Source organism: Trachemys scripta, chromosome 7 (genome assembly GCF_013100865.1).
Source record: "Trachemys scripta elegans isolate TJP31775 chromosome 7, CAS_Tse_1.0, whole genome shotgun sequence".
NCBI lineage: Eukaryota > Metazoa > Chordata > Testudines > Emydidae > Trachemys > Trachemys scripta.
Window position 1 is genome coordinate 57,641,459 of NC_048304.1, and position 6,550 is coordinate 57,648,008.

The following is a 6,550-nucleotide window of genomic DNA, read 5'->3' on the forward strand; positions in this document are numbered from 1 at the left end:
AAAATGGCTGACTGCTGGACTGTCAAGTTCTGGGGTACACACATGAATGTCAAATTCTGGGCAACAGTGGCACAATAGGGAAGAGGCTCTTTCCTGAAACCAAGACTATTTATCCAATTTTTATTACTGTATGAATGAAACTCCAGCTGTTTCCCTTTTGTCTTTGCAATTGTGTTCTCCTCTATATGCTGAAGTTACTTGAAAGGTACCTCTTCCCTTGGCGGATTTTTCAAATATCGGCATACTTCCTCTTCCACTGAACTCATCCCCGAGACCGATCAGAGCTTCCTTCACAATCTCATGTCCATACAGCACCACAACCCGTTCTGAGCCTAAGTATATTGTGAAAATTGGGCCATACTTTGCACTGAGCTGTAAAAGTTTAACACAAAAGACCAGTAAGTTTTAACTTAGATCCACTTAATTACAAATAAGAATGTGTGTAGATCAGATTACAAACTGATGAAAGTGTTCTCATGCTAATACTAGGTAAGTTAAGTTTTAGTACTGATCATTGTCCAGACTTGGCTATTTCAGCCCAGATCCTCCAAGGTACAGTATTTAGGAGCCTAACTCCATTGATTTCTATGAGAGTTAGGCACTGACATATCTTGGAGGATCTGGGACTTCCTGACTTTTCAGTGCTTCACTTTATCTTAATACATTTTTAACATTTTCCCCTAGATATGTTTATGACTTCCCAAGATAACTGTAAAACACAGATTGAATTATTTCATTATTGGAGCAGACTACATTAATATGGGGCCTTTCAATGGTGATCTTGAGAGATATGTAAAAATGACACTTCTAACTCCACAGAAATGCTGCCTGTATTTATTCAGTCATGTCAGCTGATTTTATGATGACAGGACAGAGTTTCCCTTCGTTTTACTCTTGTCAACCCTGCAGAGCCAAAGACAGAGAAAAGTGACATTCTGTTTCCCCTTTTACATCACCAGCAGAATTACTGTTCAATTTCCAATTGATTACACCTGTGCAAATCAACAAACACATCTGTATCTCAGGGCATGATAAGAAGAGAATGAAGATGAACAGCTGTGACTGGGGGCAACATTTGTCCTGTACAAAGCTCATTATTTGTGATGATTTGCGAGAAGGAAAGAATCCAACCTGTCTGTCCAATCCCAGGTTGTGTTTGCAGAGCTGGCTAAATGCCAGAACATGCAGCACTACAACGTCATTTCTGCAAAGCTGAGCTGCAGTTTCTGCCTTATCATCATTTTGTGATGTAGGCAAATATCATTAGAGCAATTTTACAGATGGGGAAATTAAGGCAGAGGGAGATTAAGTGAGGTGCCCAAAAGCACACCTGGAGTCTGTAGCAGTGATAGGTACAGACCCCAAGGCTCACGATTGCCATTTCCTTACATAACCCACTAGAGCGCTGTCCCCACCCTGTAATCACTTGTACCCATTGTACCCATTAAGATCCCCTCTAATATGAGCAGTATATTATCCTGAACAATTTACATCTAGCCTCCAAGATTGATTGTTTAGTGAAATAATAAGTCAGAAATTTGAGCTGAGGTGGAATTGCCACCAGCTAGGCTTGAGCCAGGCTCTGCTTAATGTCCACCTACAACCCAACAACTGGTACTGAGAAAACACCCTTACCTCATCTATATGTTGGGGCAAGTTCTTCATATTCAGCTGCAGCATGTTCCCTATAATGGGAAAAGCAACAGGCCCAGGAGGCAGCTTCCCACTTCCAGACATCTTTCTCCATACCGAAAGGAAAAGAAGGGAAGAGACACAAATCACCAGGAAAACAGTTGTTGCTCCCAGAGGTTCCATTGCAGAGTGCAGCAATTATTCTGGATTCTGGCAGGATAAAAGAAAAGAAAAGTGGATCCTCGCTTTTTATATTGTATACAGCAAAAGTGGGTGCAAGCAATTAGCCAATAGGAACTGTCAGTTCCTCTGAGTTAACAAGATAAACTCTGAACTAACAAAAGTGACCGGAGTCATCACACTTGGAATGGACTTCTTTGAATATATCATCTCTATTTGCTCGTGTGCTCACTGACAGAGAATGAAAATTAATCGTAAACTGAATCTCTGTAAAACTGCTCAAACTATCATGAAATTGTTGCCAGCACAGAGTGCCCGAGGCAAAGCAACAGCGGGGTTCATTGCCCGGTGTGCTTTGCGCCAATAAACACACCAGGGGGAGAAGCAAACAAAGTTTATTTGGGATCCCAAAGCGGTGCTAGGAGACAGGCACGTCTCAGATCAAGCACACTAACAGGAACAGTTTTTCTTCTTTTATACATTTTGCAGTTAAGCCTCAACTCCCCCCCTTTCCCCTCTAGCCCTCCCTTTCTCCCCCCCCCCCCATTCCTCCCTCTACCCCTCCCGTCCCTGGTAATAGTTACTAAGTGTAAGGGGACTGTTGCCCCCTTACTAACATTCAGTGGGGGTGTTTTGGTTGGCTAGCTCCCAGCACTAAAAGGGGAAGGGTCGATGGCAAATCAGGAGCCTGAGACTGACAGTCCCCAGGAACAATGGGGAGAGGCCAATGCTCCAGATCAGCCTGATTGACAGGGTGGGCAGGCTAATCAGGGAATCAGGAGGCCAGAGGGGGTCCCGTCCTCCGTGTGAGCTGGAATTGCCTGGGTCAGACAGAGTGGGGCCGAGCTAAGGAGAGAGCAAGGGCCCACGCTAAGTGGCTGGAAGCAGAGCTGCAGCCCCAAAGCCAGAGCACAGCCCAGAGAGAGCAGAGCTGCCCTGGGAGCAGAGCTGCAGCAACCGGAGCCAGAGGGGCCAGACAAGCAGCCAGGAAGCAGGTCAGAGCTGGGAGCAGAGTCACAGAAGCAGCCTGCAGAGCAGAGCTGTGCTGGGGGCAGAACTGTAGCAACCAGAGCCAGAGAGGCCAGAGAAGAAGCCCAGGGAGCTGAAGGCAGAGCAGCAGCAGCAGCAGCCACGCTGAGGTCGAGTGGAGCTGGGACTGGAGATGGAACTGGAGCTGGAGCCAGGGCTGGAGCAGTCCGGAGCTGGGTGCGGTGAGCAGCTGGGGAGAGTGAGGGGGATCCTGGGCAGTGGGCCCAGCACAGGGAGACACCTCAGCCAAGAGGCCTTGCAGGCCAGACTTGGAGGGGGGATCATAACCCCGACCGGGCAGAGGCGACGCTGGGAAGAAGGGTCCTGCCACCTAGAGCCTGAGAGCGTGTGGCCACCGCCAGAGCAAGTGTCCAACCCACAGCGTCCCTGCAGCACAGCCAGGGCCTGAGAAGGAGCCTGGAACCTACAAGGAACAGACTGTGACCTGCCCTGACGTTCCAGAGACGCTGTTTGTGATGTTCCCTGCCACAGAGCAGGGTGATGTGTTTTCCTTTAACCTTTCCCATTTTTCCTTATTCTTTTTTAAAATTAATTGTTAATTAAACAACTTGTATTTGCTTTAAATTGTATTAAATGATCAGTGGGTCAGGGAGGTGCCCAGTGCAGAGAGAGTACCCTGGAGTGGGGCCACCCTAGCCCCTGTCCTGGGTGACCACCACAGGGTTGGGGGTCGAGCCCCCCAGGAATCCTGGGCCCAGCCTTGTCGGGGTTTACGAGGACTCTGCCAGACAGGAGAGTGGAAGGGGAGTCCTCAAGGGCAGGGAGGCCTCTGGGTAAAGGAAGTGGGAGCGAGGACTCGGATCCTTTCGCTAGCCCACTTCACCGGGGTAGTGCAGAAGCCAGGAAAGTTCCCCACAATAGCGGGACCATTCCCCCGCTTACATAAGCAAATAACGATTACATTTAAGCAGTTAAATCATTCTTGGCAGCTATAAGCCTAGCTTGTTAGTAACTTCTTTAAACCGTTATCTTGTCCTTTTTCCCTTCAGCCAGAAACATGCAGGCCTCATTATTACCGCTTGAGCAGGGGGTTGCACACAGATAACTGGTTGCTTACATATTCTAATTGCACCTGGATTTTGAGGTTGATTAGAGTTTAAACATGGAAGGATAGAGTTTGGTTCACTTAGGCCTAGTGCAGGAAGGCTTCATTGACACTTAGTGGCCTTTCACCCTCCCAAGTTACCTAGGGTGAGGCCTAGTGACGTCAACAAAATCATCCTCTCTCCTCACCCATGTGGTTAATGTTTCTCATTGGCTGGGTGCCAGCTGGAACATTATACACATACAATGATGATTTTTTTTCATGTTGCTCTCCAGGATTTAGTATATGGATCGATGACCAGAAGACACTTAAGAAAAACACCAAGCTGAATGTTTGATAAAATTCAAACCGAATCCTGAAGATTTCACAAAGTTTGGTTAACATTTAACAAATGGAGTGATCCTCCCACTCCCCCTTATATTGAACCTGTACAACTCTTGGTTTCAAACTGAAACATTAAGACTCTGAGACGCAAGATTTTACGTGACCTGGAAATCAGTGGAAATATTCCCATTTATTTCAGTGGGATTTCGATCAGGGTCCATGAGAAATTAATGAAACAGGATGTGAAGGAACCAACTCCTCAGGTCAGAGTGGAGCTTAAAAGAAAACAGTGGTTTCAAAGTTTGATTATGACTCAATGTTAGTTCTGCATTGATTTTAAGGCAGAAGAGTCTAGATCCTCTAGTCTGACATCCTGTATACAACAGGCCATTCACCCAATTAACAATGTATTGAGCCCAATAACTTGTGCTTGGCAACCAGATCTTCTAGAAAGCAGGAGTGCTGGAACAATGCTTTTGGTGGGGGGGAGGGGAGGCGGAGACTGAGAAACTGAGAGCCATTGAACCAAACTATAAATCCTGTATATAATGGAAACCATTTCAAGTCAGGGGGTTCTGCAGCATCCCCCCCACCCCTAGTTCCAGCACCTATGCTAGAAAGGCACCAAATCTTGATGTGAAGACCTCAAGAGATGGACAATTCACCACTTGGTTCTCTGTTCAGTGGTTAATCACCCTCACTGTTAAAAACGTGCCTCATTCTAATTTGGGTTTGTCTGGCTTCAGCTCCCAGCCATTGATTCTTGTTCTGCCTTTTCCCTCTACATTAAACTGTCTTTTAATAGCCACTATTTTCTCCCCTTGAAGGTGCTTATTCCTTGTAATCAAGTCACCTCCAAATCTTCATTTTGAGAGGCTAAATAGAATAAGCTGTTTAAGGCTCTCGCTGTAAGGCATTTTCTTCAGCTGTTGAATCATTTTTGTGACTCTTTTCTCCAGTTGTTCAAAAGGTGGTGAGCAGACCTGGACACAGTATTCCAGTGCCAATCTCATTGTTACCGAAATGTTGGGTCCACCTAGCTGAGAGCCAGTAACAGCCAGACAGGGATAAGGAAAAGGTTGCTTTATTTTGCAGAAGGAGAGCTTTGCACCTTGTACAAAAACTTTAACTCATACAAAAGCCAAAGATTGTTTATACACTTAAACACGGGCCCTGGTCGTGTTATCATTTGATTGGTGGTTAACAGACCCTGTACTTTTGCTATTTGGTTAGTGAAAATCAGTTTGGGACCAGCTTTAACTACCTTAAGGCCTTGAAAGGGAAGACAATTGAAAAGTTCAGGCTACTGTGTACTTGAGGTGTTTGCTTTCCCCTAATTGCCGCTGGCTGCCATAACGGCTGCTAGCTGTTAAGGGGGGTGGGAGTTGCTGCTGACTATTACAGTCCCCCCTTCAGGCCTGACAAACCCAAATTGTCGGGCCCATTGCACAATTTGCGATTAAGCTGGAGGGAAAGATATTTAGAGCCAAGCGGTTTTGGAGAACCATTTGCCTTAGTTTTCTTTGTGCGGTTGCCAAGTTCAGCAAGGCATTGGCGGTAGTTTAATTTTTTAGATGTTTTGGTGAATTACCCAATTTCACATGCATCCTCTCCATGGACCTGGCGGGATTTGGTATGTGGGAGTCCACACCCCCCTAATTGGTTCATATGCTTGGAAGGAGCATTGAGAATGTTTGCACTTTCACCCAGAAGTTTTTAAGTATGTCTTTATGGCCACAGATCAGATGGTACTCCTTATGTGTTTGTAAGGGCAGTGGGCCAAGCCTGAACATGCTAGATCCCACTGCAATGCCTTTCCAGCCTTAGTGATATTTAATACCATTTTCGTTAGCAACTTTTGGGTCATAGAACTAAGGGCGGAGATAACATGTAACTTACCAATTTTAGCCTGTACCTGGGTTAGCTGTGCCCTAGAAATAAGGCTAGTGGTCTTTTCTAATTGCCCCAATTTTTCATTATGTTTTTGGTTTTTAAAAATATTCCAAACTGCTGCTGCACTATTGGCCCCATCCCATAGGGATTCGGTTAAGCCATTTTTCTTTTTTAGAGGCAATAACCCAAGCCCTTTGTTGTGCTAATTTAATGGCAGCCCCCTGTGAGCAATTTGGGTTTGTAGAGGTGATCTGAAAACTGGATAAGGGTAATGAAAATTTAACAGTTTTTAGTGTAGTGTTAATTACGGTCCATTGATATCCTAATACACCAAAAAAAAAAAAAAAAAAGTATTACTATACCACATTTTTAAGCATGGGTTTTACAAGTTTTTTTTTGCCAGTGTATAATTTTTTTTTTTTTTTT

At 45.3% G+C, this 6,550-nt stretch overlaps 1 long non-coding RNA gene across 1 annotated transcript in view; it reads right to left on the reverse strand.

Annotated features, from left to right (window-relative positions):
• Positions 1-62: 62 nt before the first annotated feature.
• The window catches only part of LOC117881098, a 9,948-nt gene continuing 3,460 nt past the window's right edge, over positions 63-6,550 (reverse strand). Inside the window, exons 3-4 of the long non-coding RNA XR_004646687.1 lie at positions 1,636-1,842; positions 63-372 (exon numbers count right to left, since the gene is read on the reverse strand). This is a non-coding gene — a long non-coding RNA (uncharacterized LOC117881098). The remainder of the gene's footprint in view (positions 373-1,635; positions 1,843-6,550) is intronic.